The following is a 24,503-nucleotide window of genomic DNA, read 5'->3' as shown; positions in this document are numbered from 1 at the left end:
TTTCAAAATAAAACACCCTTTGTTAACTCCCGATCGTACATCAACAATAAACACAGTTAAACAGACAAAAGAAAGAAGCAATTTAACTACGTAGCCTACTTAACCATTGTAGAAGCATAAAATCAAGGACAACTGAACAGCAAAAGTCAGCAAAATCAGACTGAAATGCTCCATGTGGATATGTAACGTTAGCCTGCAGAGAGCGGAACAGAACGGGCTCACAGAAAGCTGTTAACCTTAGTTGAAGCACACAAAATGACAAATTAACAACGCGCCAGACAAAACCGGTCGGTTGAGCTAGCTCCATTATCCCACGTTTTACTATAATTTCTTTTGTTGTTGTAAAATGTACACGCCCTGTGCTCGCTCTGATTGGTGAGCAGGACCGTAACAGGAGGCGCATGGAGCTTGTGATTGGCGAGCAGATCTGTCACACAAGGATGACAATGGAATGAATTTGTAACTGCATGACTGTTTGAAACAGGCCAGATGCACTGTATAATTAACCGCCTTTTACAATTAGCTAATTGGGTTCTTCCAAAATTTTGATTTGAAAACAAGTAATCATTCAGCCCTACTCCTAGAGTTAACAAACATTTTACACATAATTTTCCTGCTGCTGCTTACAGCCAGAAGGAGACACTGACAACATCTACTTCATGAATCTTGTGCAGGAGCAAAAGTAAACGTAAAATTGCAAATACTCATTAAGTACACAAACACATACACACCCACCCACACACACACTAGATTGTAGGGAATACAAATGTGCAGTCCATGCTGTGGATAATGGGCCTGACGTCAGGCGGACCTATAAACCCAGCTCAGGTGTGGGTTTATTTTTCTTGGACCTATCAGATAAGTCATGAAATAAGAATCTCACTGACAGACTCACGGCTAAACAATAAATCCCTACTCACACTTTCAAAAATGTTAAGTAGAATTGCTGTTAAAATAAACCCTGGCATCTCCTCAGGCACGCAGGCTATCGTGCCATCTGACACATCTCCCAGTCTAACCACTACCACTGGAGCCATACAGTGTAGGACAGGGCCGCTGTATTGTCAGTCCGCCCCTCTGCAGCGGTGCAGGACAGCTGCTGGGGCAGCGAACATCTGGACAGGGCACAAGAGGTGCTCATTCATTGGTGAATTAAAAAAAAAGACATTTAAATGTTTTACTCACTTGCTGTTGAGTCATAACCAATGGACATTATGAGGGTAGGAGTCTACATTACAAAACTGATTACTTTATGTGCCTTTGGGTAAAATGAGCTAAACATTTTAAAAATGCTTCATTACAGTATATTACAGCTGCATACACCCATTTATAATGCAAAGTCTGGCTCTGACATGGTCTTGGGTGGACTTACATACTGTATAAGTAAGTGTATTCAAGTTCCACATATGTCTACAGATAAAAATGATGCTGCAAAAATCGTGTATCACTTTGCCCTTCAGATACTGAGAGCATGGCACACAGCTGAATAATTACCTTGAAATACAGAGATAAATGAATGTCATCAGCACTTCTTTCAGTAGAGATTTAGGCTCTTCATTTCCAACTTCCCTCACCTTCCTGCTTCAGATAATTGTCACAGGCCTTTCTTTGTGGAGTTTGGATGTTCTCCGCGTGCTTGCGTGGGTTTCCCCTGGGTGCACTGGTTTCCCCCACCATGACAAACATGTTAGGGTTAATTCTCCTGTCAGTGCCCCTGACCAAGGCACTGGCTTAGAATTGCTGTATAGTGGCTGCCCACTGCTCCTAGTACTTAGAAATGAATTTCACTAGACATTGTACTGTGTATGAGACAATAAACTTGATTTGAAATCCTTATTGTATTACTAAATTGAATACAAACTGTAAGCTTCAGCCACCTCTCCAGGGCTACTGTTAACTTCTGGCCTTTTCACATTTATATTTATACTGGTTGTCCTCTGGTCCTGACCCCTCCCTGGCCCTCTCAGATTTCTTCTCATCCCAACCCACCATAAAGTTAAGGGAGTGTGGACATAATCTGTGGAGTTGCTGGCTCACCCTGCGATGACCTGCCTCAAATGCTTTACTACACTGATTACATCTATTGCTGTCAACCACAAAGGAGCTCCCAGGAAAGGTCATTGGGGCCCAAGATACCTCAGAAAAATCTGTTGTGGTTGGGGTACATCCTACATAATACACCATGTACTATGATGTTGTTTGGACACTACATGGTAGTTGCTGGAGGAACTGCATGCCTCACCTACCCTGCAGTGCTTGAGGATCCCATTCGAAGACCCAGAGGAAGGTGTTGGGCAAAAAAGAATATGATATCACTATGACACAGTCTCTGATAGGAGGATAGACAATCGATCAGTGTATTTTTTTCAAAAAGCCTTGCCTATAGTGCTTCTGATTTAAAAAAAAAAAAAACATGGCATTATTAAATTCTTAAAGCTGAATTCTAATATCTTATTTCTCAGGGTGCAAATGACGGACATAAATGTAGGTAATTTAGGTATAGATGGTGGAAACAAATTTCCAGCAAAGGACAATAAAGATTCTAATCAAAATCTAAAGGAGGAAGAATCAAAGAATTTACCTGACAGAAAACCTCATTGTTCAGTCCAGAATTCATAAAGTTCAACTTAAGGACCAGACTTTCAAGTCATGTCTAGTTCAGAGTATAATAAAATACTACTGCAATTTCAAGACACTCACTTTGAACTCTGTACTGTGATCTCATGTTGTGATAATTTCACAGTGTAATACTTATGGTCTGTAAAAAAAACATGGCTTTGTAAATAAAATCATTTTGAAGACCGGCTATCATAAAAAATCAGCCAAAGACCACATCCGATGAAAGAGATACACTATAATATATTGCTTAATGTGGCCACAGTGACAACATTCATTTGAAGAAAATGATGCAATACCAATTTAATTAAATAAAGTTGCACAAAAAATGGGCAATTGTTCACAAGATACAAAATAGATCAAAATATAGAACAAAAGCCTCAGTTAAAACAACACATCTACTTCGATCTAATATTTAAGAAATGTACCAGGGAGGGAGATCTGAATCAGAGTTCATAAAGTTACATCTTAGATTAGAGAACTGTTGACAATACCCGAAAGCCTTTTACACTTAATTTCTCCTTCTCCCCTACATATTTCCAGTAATTACTAATATATATCATTACATTATATACACTATCTACTATAAAGAACCTGTATTGTTAACTAAGTGTAGCTAAATGTTGGCAGTCTGTAAGGAACTCATTTCCTGAGACGCGACGCTATAGTTAAAGCAGTATTACGCACTTTGAAAGAACACAATAGGGTAATAGGGTAGTGAGGTATCGAAGGCTAACATCGTTTGTTACTGTGATGAACAACTTTGTATATTTATAATAACATATATGACTAATACATAGATAAAAACAAATCCCAGCGTACCAATTTGCAGAATCAAAATAATGCATAAGGCATCATAAACAACAGACTACTGATGAGGTGTGTAAATGCAGTGCTGCCATGAGTGCCGTGCATCAGTCCCCCTCATCCGTCATCAGCCTTTCACAATTCAATTCAGTCAAGTTTGGCATGACCATATACAAATATGGTATTATCAAAAGTACATGACAAAGGGTTAGCAGAAATAGCAATAAAAATTATTAGGCCTATTAAGAATGAAATAAACACTGGCAATATTATTTCAGACTTTTACTTATCCTTTCGACATATGAGCCCCCCACCCTCACCCCAGCCTATTTCTCCCCTTCATTCCTACTTTCTTTCCAGCATGTCAGAAGCACAGACACATGTGCCCCCCTCACCACCACCAGAGCTGAGGTTTATTTGACTAGAAAATTACCCTCCTCGTGTTTAACATATCTCCAATATTGTCATCACCAAATATTTATTTGTAAAGGAGAGGACCTCTGAATGGCCACATTCCTATTGCTTTGCAGCAGTTGCACAACTTTTTGTATGGGTGCATAAACACACACACACACACACACACACACACAAACACAAACACACACCCCCAAGGCTACATGTGTTTATCAGAGAATTTCACACAACCATCTCGCATATTTAGAAAGCACAGTGTATACTTGCCTGGGTGAAAGTCCGCTCCATTTGGAAAGTGACTGTGGGTATGGCATGCCCATGACTATTTCCTAAAAAAGAATGGTCCTCTCCCCTCCTCTTGTTTAACCTACTGCTGAGCTCACTCCAAATGATGTGTCTTTGTCATTTCTATCATTTCTGCAGAGGAAAACTGCTTAACGCCAATGAGAAATAAAGCATGGCTATGTCAGAGACTGATCATATTATAATACAGTGATTAAAAGTTCAATTTCTTTCACAACAACAGTGATTTGGTCCATTTGCCTATTACGTATCAGCTCATGCTCTCATCTCAAAACATGTTTTTTTTTTTTGTTAATTCACATTATACAAAGATATTAACTGAGGCTGTGTCCACAACCCAAACCCAACAATGTGTCTGCGTTGCCGCACTAAGACCTAGGAATCATTTATTAATAAGCCGATTTAAAATTACACCCATAAGTCCATGTTTAAGTACTTACGTGACAGTAAGGCATTATCAAACTCCTCAACTACTGACCACCTTTGCAAGGTCATTCAGACCTGTATGCGTCATCCAAACTCAGCCCTATTAAATAACTTTTTAAAGAAACATAGAGATTACTCGCAGTATTTGCTTTACTCTGTTTCATCAGGCTGAACAATCAATGCCAAGGTAATTTAATTGATAGCCACTGTGCCCAGGGGGTGGTCTACCATCAGCTTGACAGTAGAGGGGGGGGCTCAACATAATAAACAGCACACCACAAGGGGGCAGTAATGTAATAAGAACCTGGAAAAGGTCAGAGGGGCTTCCTCATTAAGTACTGACAGAGGAGTGGGAACTGAACATGGAATATAGGGGTGGAGGTTGAAGGAGAGGGTAGTTTAGGTGGAGGAGCGAAGGAGAGAGAAAAAAGATAAGGCAGGAGGAAAATCAAAGGGTCAAAGAAGGGGAAGGGGAAAAGTTATGGGAAAAAGGGGAAAGTACAAAGAGAAGTGTCTGAAAAGAATTTAGGATGGTTATGGCTTATATACAACTGTAGAGAGAGCAGGAAATAACACTAAAGATTAAGGCCACTGAGTGTCAAACAAAAGCTGCTTAAGCAGAAGGAGTCAATTTAAAAGACCACCCAACTAACTCTCACCTGTAAGATAAAAGTTTAGGATAAATTGGTAAACATTTCAAATAATCTGAAAAATAAAAGCGCTCTGACCTTTCCACTCTTTGAATATAGCCCAACATCCTAGCAAACCAAACCACAAAATCTTCATTTAGATAGCGCACTAAAAATATTCAATTCTGTCTGCCAGCGCTTTCCTTTGAACACAGATGTGCACACACACAAACAAGAACTATTGGCCTCCCAGAGAGCTGTCCCAGTAAAACCACAGGTCCCAGAGGGAGGCGCCCTGGTGTCTCTGTAATGACCCAGACCTTAAACAGGCCTGGGGATGTTACTGCCACAGCAGGCTACTGGGTCATGAATGCACTGCAGAAGGAGATTTATGTACTATTGCTCTTCATACCACAAGTTTGTATGACCTCCTGGACAGTCCCACTGCTCATCAACCACAACACGTTTGTAGCCTATCACACACTTTTTGTGTAGGTTTGTTTAGCTTGCTGCTCTCTTAACCTCTTAATCTATGTACTTGTTTGCACCACTGTAAGCCTCAACTGTCTGGCTACTCTATAAAAGGCAACACAAAGAAGTAGTAATATTTCTGGGAGAGACTAATGGAAACATTGTTAATGGAAAACTTAAAAATGTATTTCACATTCCACAACAAAGATATCCTTGTTACAGTTGTTTACTTCCTGTATGCTTTTCTTACAAACATTCTGCCTTGGTGCATACAATTTCGGCCACAAACACTGTCCACCTCCCAGTCCCTATTTGTGTGATATTTTGCCAGCACAGATGTCTAAGCCTTGGCCTGTTTATTTGCCTTAATACCCCATACTGAACTCCCCAATGCTTTACATGTTTCTCTGCCTCAGTCTGTTTTTCTCTCTTTATAGCAGCATGCAAGGACAAACCACAAAGATGAAAAGTCCAGTGCAACACATGTGGCAAAGCAGACATACACACTCACATAAAACCAAGTATTACTGTAGTACTTGCTACCAAACCGCAACCAATTCCAACCAAACTCGACACACACTCACCCCACCCAATGCTGCGTCATCCTGACAAAGCATGGGCAATGAACAATTCAGTTTAGGACAATCATGCAAACACGCGAGAAGCTCAGATCAATACTGAGTCAGAGAAGTAAACTATAGCTGACCAAACCAATAACAAGACTCCTAAAGATATTTAATCCTTCTATGTGCATCTTCCCCCTATAACATTTGTGTGCTCACTTGCTGCTAGTAATTACTCACATGCAGACCACAAATGCCAAGATGCTGGACTTTCAAGTTCTAAATGGTGTTTATTAAGCCTGTTTTCTAAACCAATTTTTTTGTGTCCATAAAGTGTAGTATCACATTTTTTGCGTCCATTGTATTTCTCTTACTGTGAAAACTTCTACGTGTATAAAGATTTAATAATGTAGGATATCACAGGTATAAAATACCTAATTATAAATTATTCTGGATCAGTTATTTACTGAGCAGCCCCAGAGCAATACAATCATACTTAAATCAGCAAAGTTTTTTTTTAGACTACTAATTAATTTGTTTGGATGTTGACTCAATGGTACATACCAAGGATGAACGTTGTTGTGTGGACTGCTTTATATTGAAGGGGTTAATATTATTATATATTTGGTAATGTATTTACATATATAAGAACACCTTAAAATATCACCACTAAAGGTGGGCCAGTGTGAAGCTGTGATCATTATCAACAGTGTCAACCAGCCAATGGAGTGAGATCATCTAACCATTGTCTGTCTGTCTGACAACCGTCTCCAGCACCCTGCTGCTCTATGCTGTTCTTTCCCTCCCTTGGCACGGGTGACCCCATGTTCACACCTGGGATAAGGGCAGGGGGTTCAACAATGTCTCTAAAATGTCCCTGATACCTCGGTAGCTCTGTAAGACTGCTCTACGCCCACCCATTCACCCTACCACCTACTGTGTGGGCACCAGCTGAGTGGATCTGTTGGATGTCATGATAAGGCATCTTCCTTTCAACAAGGTCTGCTTACCTCAGATCCCTGGATTACACTAGCTTACACTGGATTTAGGCAGGCAGAACAGATCATGGTAACCTTCTTTCAAAATTAATAGCTCAAGACATGTTGCACATTTAAACATACTTCATTATTCTAAATCTACAAATAAGCCCATTTGCCAAAATACCTCTCTTATACAGGGTGTACCTCTGGCTCCGGGCTCTGTCGCCTCTCTAGCTTCCCTCTGGCAACAGAGGAAGCTCCTGTGAAGGTTTCTGATAGAAGAGATGGACTGGTGGCTGATAAGAGAGGTGTGAACAGCAGTGTAAGCTTGTCACTGTAGGGGGCTATAATGATAGACCATCAGAGGTTAGAGGGTCACAAAGCTAGAGGACTGGATGTCACAGAAATGGGCAGTGTTAGATCTAGCTGTCATCACAAAAATCTTTCTTATATCTGGGGATTTGGCTACCCGTGTCCATGTAAATACTCACTAACTTATGTGTTTCTTTTTATTACAATTTCCCTGAGGGTTTTTAAAAACTGTCAACTACTCATCTTGGAATAATGAAGCAATGTGGCCTCCTGTTATTTATTTGACCGCTGAGAGCGGATGTGTCAGCAGGGCTTTCTTTCGATATTCATATAATGTTAAAATCCTCAAAAATAAAGTTTCAAATAACAAACATCTTTCTTAGTTTTGGGATTTGTAACTTAGAGCTTTGTTTTCTATCAATTTTAGATATATGATCCTAGCTCAATTTCCTAATATTGAAATCGACATATTATTGGAATATTTGATTAAATTGAATGAACTTGATCTTGGAATATACTGTATCAATGTGAGTTGTTTGGTTCTAGGTCCACAGCATAAGAAGTATCGCTAGGACTTGATGCAGCACTTCTTGCAACTCTATAGTTGTACGGAGTCATAAATCCACCATGTGATTTGGTGATAAGGTCCCTTTGCTGAGCCTCCCCAGTCTGCATCTTATCACACTGTCGCACTACCCCTCCCCTCCCCTCCAACATCTCATCCCACTTTACTCCCCCCACCGCGTTATGGAAAAGCAAGACGGTATGACCTTTGACACCTTAATCAACGGGCATTAAAGAGCCTCTTAAACAAAACTGACGGACTGGGCAGATTGGACTGACAAGGCGACTGACTGACTGGCCCAGAGGCTAAGAGGGATCCAGAAGCAGCGGTGCTGAAATGCCGTCGCCAACACATTGGAGGTGGCAGAGGTGGTGGGAGAGTGCTTGCCATCACAAGGCTTACAGATTAGCTTGGCTTATTAGTTCAGTATGGGGACCTTTCACCCTTTCAGGACTGTCACACGTCGCTTTGCTGCCTTGCCCATTTAGGGCCTGTCTCATACAGGCAGTGTGTCTGTTTGACAGACACAGATGGAGGTGAAAGGGGGAAAGTGATTCTGTGATCCTGTAACGTTGGAGAATTTTACAAGAGGCATCAAGCTCAGCAACAAAGGCACACAAAGCCGGACAACCACTTGTGTCAGAAAATACACACAGAAACACATGCGCCAAAGCACTATGGTTTTGTGCACTGTTCAGCTCCAAGATTTTCACCACAACAAAAGTCAGCATTAGCACATGTCTACATAGATAAAAGACTTTTCCTTTTGAATTTTAATGATTTGTAACAAGCGGTAAAGTGACGGCATTTGAAAAATATGCAAAGTGCACCAAGAGGACAATGGTGCAGTCACAAAACATGGCGATTAATCAGAGAGAAAATGAGAATTAGATCAACGTGTTGATATAGCTAGGATAAAGGAGCAAAAGCCTATAATTTATACTTAAAGAGGGTAATATTTCTAACTCATGCAGCTCTGTAATAGTGACCAGGGTAGGGGGTCAGCTAACGGTTAGTCAACCAAATGGATTTCCAACAAATCCACTAGAGGTGGTGTTTCCTTTAAAATTTTAATATTGTATTGTTGACAAAAATATTTGTTGATACAATACAATGTATAAATCGCAATAAATATATAACACACAACATGACTAGACACCAAGTTGTGTGTGACAACAAACTTCACACTTTTTTTATTTATTCAACTATTGCTTGTGAAAAAAACAAAACAAAATCACATTCTATCATAACACAGCGTGTCGAGGCCAGAACGCGTGAACAGCTTCACAAGGTATCAGAGATGCTGTTCGGTAAGGATGAGGACTGACAACATGGTCATCTCACTGTGGATTACATAATGGCTTATGCTGCACAAAGGTGAATCAAAGTTATATATATATATATATATATATATCATAAATATTGATGTAGAATTTGTGTCTATATTGCCTAAAATCTCCATATCTCACAGATGTTATTTACTGAGCAAGTAAAAAGTCATATCCAATTTTCTGTGTGAGGTAAGAGACCCGTGTGTATTCTGGCCTACTGCATGCAGAGCACCACACATGTAGACAAGTCATCTATCTCCCTGTGTGGAGAAGCAATCTGGATTTAGTGTCTGCACCTGGCCAGAGATCTTCTGCCTGTCCAAAAAAACCAGGCCTCACAGTGACACTTTAAAACAGAGCAGACTCATTCAGCAGTCAATCAGCAGTCTTTGCTTCCTCCCCTCATGCTATCTGTCACAACCCCTCCCCTTCTCTGCTTGAACACATTCATCCATTATCATTCTAATTCTCTTCATTGTTAAATATGACTGATGCTGTGTCAACATCTCATGATACCATGTATTCTTGAGATTGGATTTCCATAAGTAGCCAAGTCTTAAGTGAAGTGAAAGTCTTTCCTAAACTGACAGGTTGTAAACAAAAATTTAATCTTTCATTTCATGAAAAAAAATATACAGTGTTAAAGATCAAAGTCAAAGATTAAACCCGTTTTACTTGATCAAAGATACCACTTCCACATTCAGATAACCTACGCTGCAGTGTGATGCTTAGTTAGTAGTTAGACGTTCCATGCAAAATACCAGTGGATTGTGCAATGCTTCCCAGTCATCCTCTGTGTCCTTTTGGCAAAAAAACACATAGACAAACACATACCACCCCTGAAAACCTCCTCTCCTTTGGGACAGGTTTGATGCTGTAATGACCCTAAACTACTTCCGTGCTGCAAGTGGTTGACAGAGGCTTCATCCTGAGGCTGTGTGTGTCTGGTGACTCATGACTGCATGTTAGTGGGGTAAAAGCTTCTTGGATGCATTGATGTGTATTTTACATGTGTGTGTCTAAGCTTAATCCTTACAAATTCTCTCGCAAGACGCAGTAGGCTGCATGGTCTAAAAGCCTTTTACCCATACAAAAAAGAGCCTCTGGCTGCTACTGACCAACGGGGGCAGAGCAAAAACTCTTACCATCTGTAGAGGTTTAACATACAGTTCAACACATGGGTACAAAATACCTACACATCATTCATCATGCATACACATAAGTACACACACAGTCAGACAACAACAGGGAGCTTTAAGTGCACCCCACTGCTTTCATCTCGCCTTCAATCAGATAAATTAGTTGCCTGCTGGTTAGTGGCCAAATATGCCTCCTAATTCAGGGGTTTTTACACCTTTTTCTCCCCCAGCAGGACAGAAAGGGCTGGAAACCGTATCAGGAACATCTTGATACCAGAACAGCTCCTGCTCAGCCCATTCCATCTGTTTAAAATACATCCACACAGACAAATATCATATCCAAACACTTGCACTCGTTTGGACACATATATGAAAACACTGCAAGTGCATACACATTCATAGTGTATGTTGCCTTAATGGTGCTGTCAACAACGGAGCTGACAGGAGGCTCTGAGGTCCGAGGCCCCAGGGCGAAGTCTGCACCGTGGCTGCAAAACTCAGCCTCACAGAAGCAAGGATGTAGCCCCTAGGCTGGGTGTCAAACCTGCATCCCAGTCCAGACAGTCCATGCAGTCTGAAAGCTGATTAAGCTAATACACACTGTGGGTACAGGCACACATTAACCACAGCTTTCAAAACAGCAGATCATATTTCATGGTAAAATGTTTTCCTTATTAATTTCGGTAATGAGTGTGCTGCCAGGTTGGTCTTTCTCCAACTCCATCTCCCTCCCTCTCTCTCTCTCTCTCATCTCAGAGATCTTAATGTCAAAAAGTCTGTTTATGAGTCATGACATAATGACAACCTTTTGGTTTTGGGCAGAGCTCTTTTTGGCACTATTATTTCTCTTCCTGTGAAAATAAAAGAAATCCCAGAGAAGCAAAGGGTGTCAGTAACCCCAGAATGCTGATGCTGCCGATAAGGCCAGAGTGACTGATAATTTGAAACACAGGTTTGAGTGAAGGCAGAAGGTTAAGGAAAGGTAAACAGAGGTGGAGAAGCTACAAATGAGCAAGTTTCATTTTGTGTAAAATCCACCAGCACACAAGTTAGGAAAATAAGATTATAAATGTATTTGTTTGGGCCTATGTCTAAGCTATATGATGTTAGAGGGGTAAAAAAAAAAAAAAGATAAAAAAAAAAAAGATAAAAAGAGGCACATACAACAAAAACGGGGTTTCTCAGAGTCACAGAATGACAAGTAGCCATAAAGGTTTAGTTGAAGATGACCAGTCACAGGGTCTTCAGAAACACTCAGGCTCAGGTTACCAGGAGAGGCTGAGGGGGCTAAGGGAGCAGGATGCTCTTCTCACCCAAGACACCATAACTCTCTCTCTGGGCCAGAGCCTCTGTCACTAGAGCCTGCCCTGGATGGAACTCCCAATCACCTTCCGAATCTGTTCCCATTGACAGCCTCCATTAACATTCCTGCCCAACCAGGCAGGAGAGTGAATGAAGGTTAAGTGGGGTGAGGACTAGGGCCAGGATCAGTTTTAAGGTTTGAGGGAGAAGAAGAGCATATGGGTGGAGGGTGTAAAAGGAAAGAAGAAGAGAGAGTCACAGAAAGGGTGGGTGAAGTGGTGCGATGATCCAAGTAAAGAGCAGAGAGAGTGATGACGAGGGAGGGGAGGGATCTGGACCTGCTCTGTATACTGCACTCTGCAGAAGGACACACTAAATCACTGGCGAATAACACCGCTTCAGGTTTGTACTGCTGTTGCTATTTTATGTCTGTGTGTGTGAGTGAGTGAGTGAGTGAGTGAGTGAGCAAGCGAGTGAGAGAGAGAGAGAGGAAAGCACAAAACCGAAAAGAAAACATGTGTCTGTCTATTTCCTCATACAGGCAATATAAAAAATGTTTACACAATGCTTGGAAAATATAAATGCTAATTCTATTTATTATCTAAAAAGCACTGTTTATTCAAAAATGTTTTCACATATTTTTACAACATGATTTGTTGTTGTTCAGAATCAGAAGGAGCTTTATTGCCATGTAGTGTTTTACACATACGAGGAATTTGCTGTGGTGATAAGGTGCTACACGTAGACAAACATACAGTCAACATAAATAAATGTAGAAATATATAAATATGGAAAAAAAAAATATGTATATAAATAAAAAAAAAACATGTGCGCCTTAAGAATTCACACAAAATCCATAAAGGTATGTTAATACAAAATTATGAACATAACCACTGTACAGAAAAGACAAGCAGTGGCTCTGGAACAAATTTAAGTTAGAGGGCTGACTCCTGCCGTTCCAGGTCAGCAGCGGACAGCAGAGTGGGTAGGTTGACATAAACCAGGCTACTGAGCACCAACTAGCTCTAAGATTATTGATTGATCTGAGCTAAACCACATCAGTCACACTGTGACACCGATGTTAGCATAGTGTGGAAGTAAACTCAATATATCTATTAATTGATATGTTCCTACATTTAAGACTCACTGCCTCTCTGTCCAGGGTCATCATGCCTATTTGTTTAGTGCATGTAACACCTGTACAGCACACATCAAGCAAAGTATACGATGAATGATAAATACACTGCACAGTGAGACTATTTTTTGGATATGTGACTTCCATTATAAGATAGACAAAGTGAAATCTATTAATCCATGTCTGCATACTTTACATAAACCTTACCATAAAGTAAATTTAAATGTGTGAGTAGTTTACAGAATTAATGTGCATGCCTGAACACATTTGTCTATATCTATATGTGACAACAGTTAGCACAAACACTTGCATATATACTCGAAATGTGTTATTTTTATTATAATTTCCTGTATAATTCTCAATATGCTATCTATTATTTTGTGGAGGCCTGCAGTTGCAGTAATTTGACAAACTTTAGGTTTGCTTCTAAAGTAGTACTGAGGACTAGGGCAACTGGCCTTTCCAAAAACAAAAACAAATGTCACGTAAAAATGAGGACTTAAAAAACGACAAGAGAAGTCAAATGGCAGCATCTGTGTTCATTAACTTGTTAATGTCTACCAGTCTTTCTGCCTTGTATCACCTTAAGCTGTATGACTAAAGCACATACAGCACACAGATGAAAAGCCTGCAATGTGTAAAGGTATAAATTAGAGGGGGAAATGCAGACTCATTTACAGGCTTGCGTTCTGTTGCCAGTGGCTAGCACTAACAGTAAGATGCAATACTGACATGTAAAAATCCTCAAGCCTGGAGTCCTATCAACCAAACTTGGGGAAAATGGCTGTAGCATAAATACAACAACTTTCACCCAGCCAAGAATAAACATCAGAAAGATCATACATTAAAAACTAACTACAAGCCTGTGCAAAATGTATTTCAGTTTAAACGAAAATGAAAATAAATAAATACAATCTGCCCACTAAATGCAGAGAGATTCATAAGTCAGATTCATCACTGAGACTTTCAAAATGTACCTTAGCACAAAAACTAAACAAGCAAAAGGTTTAGGCCAATGGAAATCCATTTGAGATATTTTTCTTAATTATGAACACTCTGACAGAGAAATGGACCGGTTGATGCAATGGAGAAACTAAAAGCAAACATTTTTTTAAAATTACATTGTGGGAAACGCAATGAAGAAGAAAAGTGAATTATAACATCTTGCTTGCTAGATATAGAGGTTAGTATGTGACGTTCACCAAGAAATTAAAGTAAGGGCAAAGTAAAAGTCAAATACATAAAAATAAAGGAAAAATATTATATGGCTGATGAGTCATTCATTTCAAACTTGGACATTTTAAAATACACAAACATTTCCTACTTTATGTTTTCCTATAAATCAAACAAATATATTATGACATAGGTTTTTGGGAAACACTTGGATGTGACAGTGTATTAGCATTATTTTCTAACTATATTATCCTCAGACTTTGCATGTGTCTGTGTGTTTGTGTGTGTGTGCGCACGTGTGTGCATGCTTTCTGTCCCCCGTGTCAAGACTAAACATGGAGAAGCAGCATTCAGTTTTTACTTTATGTAAGGGCAAACTCCCAGAAAACTGCAGATCTGCTGAAAAATCTCAGTTATTTAAATCAAGACTGAAAACTTTTCTTTTTACCGCTGCCTTTAATGAAATCAAATTTAAGGTTTTGTTTTTATTTAACTTTTTTTGTTATTTCTCTATGCTGTTTTTATGTAAAGCACTTTGAATTGCCTTGTTCTTGAAATATGTTATACAAATAAACTTGCCTTACCTTGTTTGTGTAATGAATTTAAATGAAAGACCGTTCCATATTGGACTGGAATTCTGAAATTATATGACCCTGTCCTCAGCAGACTAAAACACAGGCATTTTATTAAAGTCTCACCTCATCCACACTGTACTCTATAAACATCCATCATACACATCTGTTTAATCCTACAGCTGAGGATGACATGAAAGTGACATGAGCTTAATTTTTTTAAGTGTAGCAAGAAAATAAGCAGACTATAATCCCCTTTGTTGTGATTCAAACCTAACTAACAAACCTAACCAGAGACTGAAGATGCTCTTCACATTGTGATGTCTAACTTCATCACTGAACAAATATATTCTTTATATGTTAGCTGGTCAGTTGATGATATTTAACCACATGTTGAAAAACCATGTGCACCAACACATATTCGTGTCATCTTTGCTGTAGTTTGGATGTGTAAAGAGTTTAAAGCTTTAAATCCGTTTAATTTCTGCTGCCAATCATTCTACTGTAGTGAGCTGGTTAAACCTGCATATAGTTAGTCAGAGCATGACTCTTAGTTCCTTTATGGGAAATGAGTCCAAAAAGGGTCCTGTGTGGTCTGAAGGGGGTTCTGAAGACAAATGAGAGCTCTGCATAGAACTCCAAGCAGGGGGAACTGCTTCCATATTTAGTGGATAAATACGTGACGATAGACTGAAGACTCTGAGAAACCATTCTTCAGTCGGTCTGTCACTCGGACAAATCACAGTGGTTTTGGATGACAGAAAGAAACACAATTTAAACAACAGAGGGCCAGGGTATGCAGCAAACAAATCACTGCTTGATCTACTTTTAGTCTTCTGTTCTGTTTCCCTCTAAGAAACAGATGATACTAAACTGTGCTCTTTGCTGGTGTGAATGAGTGTGTGTAAGAAAAAGCCAGTTATATGGGAGAATTCAACATTAGTGTGGGTTGTGTCACATTCCATTCTTGACTGAGCCTCACTGAACCCCCTCCCCCCTTGGGTCTGGTTCCTACCGGCTGATTCTGTTAATTACTTTGCCTTTTTTATTCTGTGAGAATTGTGAGAAATCTCTCACACCGCTACCACTCACCCCCACAAACCTACACCACAACCCCATAACCACCATTAGCTTAATTAATTACGTCTTAACACAGTGCTCCAGTAATAATCCCCACATCAGCATGAAAGGCCATTTCCAAGAATATAAGCTTGTACCCCGTCACATTGCATTTCAACTCCTCTTTCCCCTCAACCTCTTTTTCATCTTTTCATCCTCACCACTGCTGCTTTATGTGGGACTGTACTTAGACCAATAACTTTTAATATTTCCCCTTTTTTTCTTTTGAAGAGTTAGTGCTGCTGCTGCAGTTCGATGTGGTAAAGCTTTGCCCACTTTGCACACAGGCTGATTTGGGCAACAGTGCAGCCTGGGAAAATGTGTGTGGAGCACAGAACAGAAGGGGAGTGGAGGTGGAGGAGTGTAGGGGGGGGAGAGGAGAAGAGATGAGGGAAGGGCATGGTACGAGGGAGGAGGCGCACTGCGGCAGCTGAGCTGTGAAGAAGCTAATGGGCTCTCATCCCCTTCCCACGCCCACCGTGTGTTTTCTGATGGGCACTCAAGCGGCGAGACACATATTGGTTTGGCTACCGGCACAGAACTCCAGCCAGCTTACTTCAATACTGCTTTGCTAGGCCAATTCTGCATGTGTCTGAACTCTGGTTAGCCTGTATGTGACTTTAGGACTGGCAAAGTATGAATCAGTAACCAACCTCTAATAATGTGAGGAGGTGGTGGTTGATCTAACTCATAGTTGGAACAGCAATAATGAGAGATGAAAGACAGAAGCATGGCCCGCAGACTGTGACACTGATAAACTACGTGGTGTGATGAACAGGGAGCCACCACAAATTAATGTTTATCGCTGTCAGCAAAGATGGAAAGACATTTTTCTGTCACAGGGCAATTGCTAAACCACAGCCTGTCGCATCAGCACATCTGTATAGTTTATCATGAAGCATCAAAAAAGTAGGTATTAAAAACATCATCAGTGGCATAAAGATTAAAAGAGGTTTCTAATTAACTTTTCAACAAATACCGTTATTTAAAGACAATCAAAACCTACACCATTACTTTATCAACCTTTAAAAAAAATGTTATGTAACATGTCTGTGAAGGTTCTCAGTCATCTAATGTCTTAGTTATCCAAGAAAGGTTCAAATCAAGGGCAACTGGACTTGGTTGAATATATAACACATAAGACAAAATGCATAAAAGTGTATGATGTACAGTATTCTGATAGTTGGAAACTTGTTGGCAAAGCACAAAAAACAGTAGATACCAGTCCAACTAAATGTAACTAAACAAATTCAAATGCGCATAAGACATTTATGTTCTGGCCTTCCATAGTTAGTCTGGACATTATCCCTTCTAATTTGTGAGAATAAAACCCCAAGCCCCTGATTAGGTGATCCGGGGAAGCCAATTGTTTTGATTGTGCTGTGTGATGTTTGATCCAATTGTGTGGAATCTGGCGACCTTTGATCCACTGACAACATTCAATTAGATAAGGTTAACTAAATTGACCTCCTCCACCCTGCTACTCAGAGCTGGATAAAGGGTAAACAGCTTGTATGCTACACAGTGAACCAGGAATTAGTTTTGCCCACTTTAGCAAACAGTCAGCATGCCCTCTCCCATTCACAGCATATACACAACATGCATGTGTTTCTGCTTTTAAGCTCAAGAAAAGTAAACTAATTACCTTTCCTTCTCTTCTTCTTTACTTACTAATGATGAATGAAGAATCTTAAAGCATACAGCTGGCAAACTACTTTGAGTTTGGGGAAACTTTATGCTCTTTCTCTTTCTCTCTCTCTCTAAAGAGCATAACTTGTAATTACTCATTGTAATAACTCTGCAGTCACATGGGAATTTGAAATGATGGGAGTGTATAGAACTGGGGGGGGGGGACTTGTGTTAGGCTCTTCACTGAATGTCTAACTGACAAACATTAAAAATGAATTGCACCTTAGTGGGAAATGAATCAGGGTGCCCTGGGAATTATATTACGCCCAGTAGCTGACAAGCTAGATCACTATTTTCCAGCTGCTGAGTAACCAAGGGCAAGCATCTCCCCAACCCCCACAAAGAGGAAAATGAGCAGTAAAAGCTGTAGAAATAAAAGTACTTCAGGTGCTGCCTTTGTTTGAATAGAACATAAAAACTCAACATTAAATGAGATGCTACTAGTCTGTCTGCTAAACATCAAAGCCCGTTGTTAAAGACATAAAATATCTTCCAAAATATTGGATATAAGGAAAGCTAATTCGACAGAGTATGACTCATGTGAGCTGGCATAAAGCTGCTTCCCCAAGTATCCGGCACACCTGATTTATATTAGAGATTTACTTAAATGTGGAAGGCAAACTTTTAATCAACAATGTGAATGAAAATATTAAACTGGATGGAAGACTATCAACGCTTACATGGCATTTTAAAATGTTAAAATCAGTATTGGGAATGAAGTTCACAACAATTACGAAAAAAGCCATTAAAGCCACTCCTTAGGTTTTTATAGAGATCATCTTAATGAAACTGATGAGCTAATGTCATGTTCACTTTCACACGGTGAAAAGGGCTAATAACCTCTCTCTTTCCCTCTGACCCTGCCCTACCTAGACGACAACTTTTAGAAGTGAAACATCAGTGAACCACAGTGACCTTTCTTCACACTCAAAGACTAAATCTTCATCTCTAGCTGACTCACTTACACACCACCATGATGCCTTACACTGACCGCTAACACCAGAAAAGCCTGTAAGTCGACCACTGTGTTCCCCTAAGCTGCAGTTAGTCCTGGATTTCTGCAGTTTCAGCCCTGTCCTAGACCACTAAATGTCCCTGCTTCATTACCACCACCTGTTAATATGTTCTAAATTGTTATATTTTTTTAATTGATTAATGTTTACATTGTTCGAGTGTTTCTCGTGTAATGTTGGCTGTACTATGTTCGACACTCCCGGACTTCCCAATATGCTATTTATATTCTATTTTCTGTTTGGTGTATTGTGTTACTTTACTGTTGCTATGACCAACTTCCCCACAGGGATCATTAAAGTGTCATTTGCTCTCATCTATTCTCCAGTCTAAGCACGAACCCAAAGCTCTGTCTATTTTGATTCTACAACTGTATAAATTAAATAATTCTCAGGAGGGATGTAAAATGTTCAATGCCAAACGCCGTATGGGAGCTGTGATATCATGTAAGAGTGGAGGCTAGCCTAAACAGCAGCTTTAGCCCCAGTCACACTCCAACCCAACCCCATCTCTACTCTCAGCCCTTATCCCCTTGTACCCAATCTCTGCTCCCTGCCCTTCAGCCTCACACTCCAGTCAGGCTTTAAGCACTGTGAGAGTGGCCTAAGTAGCCCAACACTTCACAGATGAACAGCTCTAGTAATGGGCCATGATTGACCTCAATAGCCGGCTCTGAGTGGGTTCCCTTGGGTCTAATCTCCACATTACCTGCTCTGCTTCACACACACTGACTGACGAGACATGATGAGAGCGGCTGCCTTGAAGATTAAACAGATTGTTGAGGAGGTTACAGGGTGCTTAAACAAATAAATAAATGGAACAAGCTCTTATAGTCTAGTTTCATGCACCTGAATTAAATCTAAAATTGAGTGTGGCGCCATTTTAATCTGTATGCTGCAAAACCTGCAGCAATTGTACTTTTGGAAGATTTATACTAAAAATATAGATATACTTTAAGATACTCTCTTAATTGACCAAAATCACTTTAGATGAAGGTCACCTCCCAACAGCTACAAAGCTGATCTAATCACTTACAAGATGTATTTAAGAAATTGCCACTGGTATTTTCTCACAAGACGTACAATAAATGTATTTTTAGTACCATTTTGTCAACTGTAGTTCTATCAGCCAGAGAAAACTCAGGCAGCAGCTTAAAGCCATCAAACTGCTGCCTGAGACAAAGCCAGACTGTTGATTTAACACTCAATGGAGTGAGTGAACACATGCAAAGGAGGGAAAAGGAGCATGATAGATGGACATATGAAAGTACGGCAGACCTTTGAAAGATTGTAATGGAGGAGGTTACCAAGGGAGATCCAAAAATTCACACCCCATCTACGGTGTCAGTGCAACCCATTCAAAGGCGGCAAGAGGAGGCAAAGAGAGCACGTGTGGCAAATGTTTCTATGTGAATGCATGTTTGCGTACGAGCATACACTACTCTGTGAGTGCAGTCAATGCATGTGTGTGCGTTTGTGCAAAATGGTCAGATCAAAGTAAGGTGGCGCTTCACTCCCACCTGCTCTCATTAGTCTTTGGGTCTACAGGCCCGGAGTACTGTAAGATCCCACCTGTTGCTGACTGCTGTGGACAGGGCTCTTGTAGACACACACACTGTATGGATAGATACTCTATAATACATGTATATTAGCTATGTTATAGTGCAAAGAGCGTAGTTCACTGTTGAAGACTGGACGTAATTATGAAAAATCTGAAACATTTTCTTCTTACCATCTGTCTAATATGAAAACAGTAATTGAGGAGAAAACAGCTTTAATATCTATTAGGGAACTAAATATGTTTAGTATTACCGCGCCCGGCGAATTCTCCAAGGATTAATTCCATGTAACTTTCATAATTCCCTCCAATATGTTTAAATTAAGATTAAAGATCACTTTGTTCCCCTATTCCCACAGCTCTCATGGTATGGTAAAGAGATCAAAACTGGAGGGCTTTATAGGGAACATCTTTAACATTTGCTCTGCTCTCAGTGTGCTTGATTAAATGTAACATTTTGAGATCCCAGAGTTCTGAGAAAAGCATAAATCATTGTCTCGCAGCTGCTGGCGTGCCTGGGGAAAACACATGCTATCCCTCACTCTCTCTCTCTCTTTTTGTCTTCTCTATGATCATAAAGCCCACCCGACCCGTTGGTCCCTCCCTCCTCTGGTGCAAGTCAGAGTAGGGGGGAACACCTGCAGGCTGCCGCTCGCCCTGAGGTTCAGCATAAACCCCAGCTCCTCACACGCCCTCTAACCCTGTACTCCCTCACACTGGGTCCGTCCAAGGCCCCCTTAGTCTTTCCCATCCATCAGGAGTGACAAGCCCAAGACCAAGCCAAGGAGCATAGTCAGCCAGCCAGCCACTGTCCGGGGATCAAAATGATCAAGCTGTCTTTTGAGTAACACTGATAATTTACACTCAGTGTAGTACTGAAGGTCATTCTGAATGACATGGCAATGGATTTCTGGTCCTAGTGATTCTTAAGGCAGTGCTCTACTCTGATTAAATTCACAAATAATTTATAGATCCAATACCAGTCAAGGAACACAAGCATCAGTCCCAGTGTGTGCTAGTGACGGATGACATGTCCCTGGCTCCCAGCTGTACCCATGTGGAAGACTAACCTGTGCCCTTCTGATCCAGCCTGCCAACCTGGATTCCTGCCTGCTTTTACTTAAAAGCAACTACCTCACCCCCGGAGCTCCACAGGTCTGACTCCTCCTATAGCTGTCTTGCTTTCTCTTACTTTCTGCTCTATTGCTCTCTTTATTTTTTTAAGTTGTGTTTTTTAATAATGGCATTGATCTCTCATTATTCATTGTGTCATAACAGAGCACACACATGAATCATGTTTGGTTCTTGTAAAAGGAGAGAAAATTAAAAGAAAAAGGGGAGAATACTTGGATATAGTCGTACTCTGCAACTGCCAGAAATCTTAGCGTTGCTGAGTCCATCTGGAACAACTGCTCAATTAGGAGAAATCCTCTGAGACTGTCACTTTGTAATATAAAGGGTTAAAGGCAAGATATGAAATTACTATATGCCTTTAGATCTATAAAAGAGGACATTTCAAAGTAGAGCTGCTTAGTTCTTCAGCGTTAAAACCCACGCCTTTAATTGATTTTAATTTATTAGAATGTTCCAACCTCAACTCTGTTAAATGAAAACACATTAGTCTGGATCTGTAGAAGTTCTACAAGTGTACAGGGACTCCCTCCAACCACCCCCAGCCACCCAACCCAATCTTTTCATTTTCTAAGTAAATTGGAATTTCATTTTAATTTACTGGTAAACAATTAGACAGAAAACAGATGTTACTGGCCATATTTAAAGGAACTTATCTCCTTGGTGAATTAACTTTGCATGAAAGAGCGAGTGAGACTGAGAAAATGTGTCAGTTGCTATTAAAATGCCAGATAATGCATTTATTTAACTAAACTACTGTTACTTCATCAAATGTGCTTTGAGGTTTGTTCTAAAAATTTCAGGCAGACAATCATGGTAAGATGCCAAGACAAAAGTTCTCTAGACTTGCATGGAGATTTGCTTGATTAGCCACATAAGTATAACATTTAGCTGTCGATTAGACCAAATATATTGTATCAGTGGCCTCAGAGACCTTTCTGAGCTCTATAAAAAGGGAAAATGTAAGACATGGGGGGAAATGGTTTCTGGGATGAATTAAAAGATCCATAAGGAAAGTGCTTGCAATTTCCAGAGCCTGTCACATCCTCTAAGAAATGAGACAACACAGAGATTACACATACATGACTAGTGGGGAAACAGTGAAGGCAAGGCTTCTCTCAACTTATAATCAACTGCAGTCAATCACATACTACAAAACATGAAAATAAGGCATATGTAATATGAAAGCACCATGGCATGTGAGTATATATATTCAAACACTTCAGTGACAACAAGCTGGTAGCTTGATGTCGATTACCCCTTCTTCCTTGACTAAATATTATGCTTTGAGAATTGGGCTGGCAGATTCCAAAACACTGCAGTGCTTTGCATCGCTACAAAAAACAGAAGCGACTAATCAAATGTAAAAGAGAATATAAAAGTTGATTGTGCTCATTATATCCTAATATTTTCAGTATGTCTATGGTGTAAGGAGTTAGCTTTTCTCTTAAACCCATATGCAAGTCCTACGCTCGATGTATAATGATCACGCTTTAAGAATTTACTAAATGGAATCAACAGAACCACATGGGATGAATAAAATGTGTTTGATGCCAAGGCCAAGTGCTCCAACAATTCAGAAATGTCATGATCACAAAATGTTGAGCCTCTGAGTCGGTCTTATGGGAGCAAAGGGTGCAGCTCATTTAGAGTATTGCTACTCCACCTTTCATCTCTGGCAAAATGAGGCATTGCATCCATCATTCCATTAACGCTGCACTAACAGGCTCCCAGTCACCCTCTGGATGACAGCGGGGACATGGGACATGTGGACTGACCAAAACCTTTGATGTCAGTCTGACCACCATACAAAACACAGACCTATAAGTAGACACCCAAAAATGCCTGTGCACACACACACTAACTTTGCAAGCTCTTCCTTCAGCAGCACACACACACACGCAGAGAGAGAGAAAGAAATGTTCCAGTCTGGTAAAATTGTTACTGTCAAGCCACACTGCTGTATCTAACTTTGACAATATTGAAAGGTATATTGGAGATAAAAGAACAATTTCTGGCAGAAATACTGTGAGTGTGAGTGTGTGTGTGTGTGTGTGTCTCAGCTGTTGTGCGGTGTCTTGTGTTCAAAATAAAAGTGGAAATACAAATAGGTTACGGTTTAAAATGGCTTACAAGGCTTGTTCCTTTGTACCTACCAGGAGCCAGTAAGAAATTGAGGGAGAGACAGAAAGTGTTACATGTGAGACCAAAAGGGTTGGAGACAAAAGAGAGATGCAGACAGAGTGAAAAAGAAAGAAAGCAAGAAACAAAGAACATTAAACATAGAAGAAAGAGGAAAAAAGAGGCGAGTATTGAGGCCGTGATGAGAGGGAGCGCAGACCTGCCCTGTTCCACATCTGCTGGAGATATATCCAGTGCTTCTGGGAGTCAGCCCCCCCACCTCCCTTTCACCTTCATCTTCTTTCTCCCCCCTCTTTTTGCTTCCTTTTGGTCTTCTGGTTTGTGTTCAGATCAGGTTTTAATATTCAAAAATATGTACCGTCTTTATGAGCCATTGCTTTGCTGAAATAATATGCTCTCTAAATCAAAGTAATAGTCTGAGGCTGTGCACTAAATAGAATTGACCAGAGTTCCTAAAAATATCTATCTATGTCTGTGAGGCTGTAAAGGTTGGAACAACCCCATGTCAGAAATATAACACTGTTCTTAAAATCTGCTCTTATGTCATTGCAACTTTCAGGAAATGTATTCAATGACTGTCCTCACATTTATCAAAATGTGAGTTACCTATGAAATGTAAGATTTTCCTTGCCTTACATTTTCAATTTATAGCAGTGACTCCGGTGACATTCAAACAGCAATGGAATTCCTGGTTAGAGATGACCTCCCAAAACCACTATCTCTAAACCGTACTTACCTTCTTACTTCACAACACCCTAAGCTACAGCTGTATCTTCTCCTCACAGCCTGAAACCACCCGAGGCCAGCTCTATCTCCATCTCAGCGCTGACATGTTTAAGGCCCAGGGGCCTGATTTGATTCAGGGCCTGGTTTGAGGGTTTACGCAAGTCAAGGCCACACAAAGAATCTCTGCAGCCCTGTGCTAAAAGTGATGTACAGTTGTTACACTGAAGACAACTCTGAAAACAAATACTGGAGGTGTATTGTTTTACACTGTCACCCCAGGCTTCTCCTGTATCTTCTGTTGCACGGGAGGGGGTTGCAGGATAACAGCCCAGAGTGTACTTTGAGACTTTGAGAGACTCGCCTTTTGTGGATTTTAGAGACTTGGGAGCA

At 40.3% G+C, this 24,503-nt stretch overlaps 1 protein-coding gene across 14 annotated transcripts in view; it reads right to left on the bottom strand.

Moving 5' to 3' along the window:
• LOC123969008 (vacuolar protein sorting-associated protein 13B-like) overlaps positions 1-24,503 on the bottom strand; it is a 324,425-nt gene that overhangs the window by 208,427 nt on the left and 91,495 nt on the right. The gene's annotated exons all lie outside the window — the stretch shown is intronic.

This window comes from Micropterus dolomieu, linkage group LG03, assembly GCF_021292245.1.
Source record: "Micropterus dolomieu isolate WLL.071019.BEF.003 ecotype Adirondacks linkage group LG03, ASM2129224v1, whole genome shotgun sequence".
Lineage (NCBI taxonomy): Eukaryota > Metazoa > Chordata > Actinopteri > Centrarchiformes > Centrarchidae > Micropterus > Micropterus dolomieu.
Note: the sequence above shows the minus strand (reverse complement) of the source record. Positions and strands in the feature narration are given on the sequence as shown.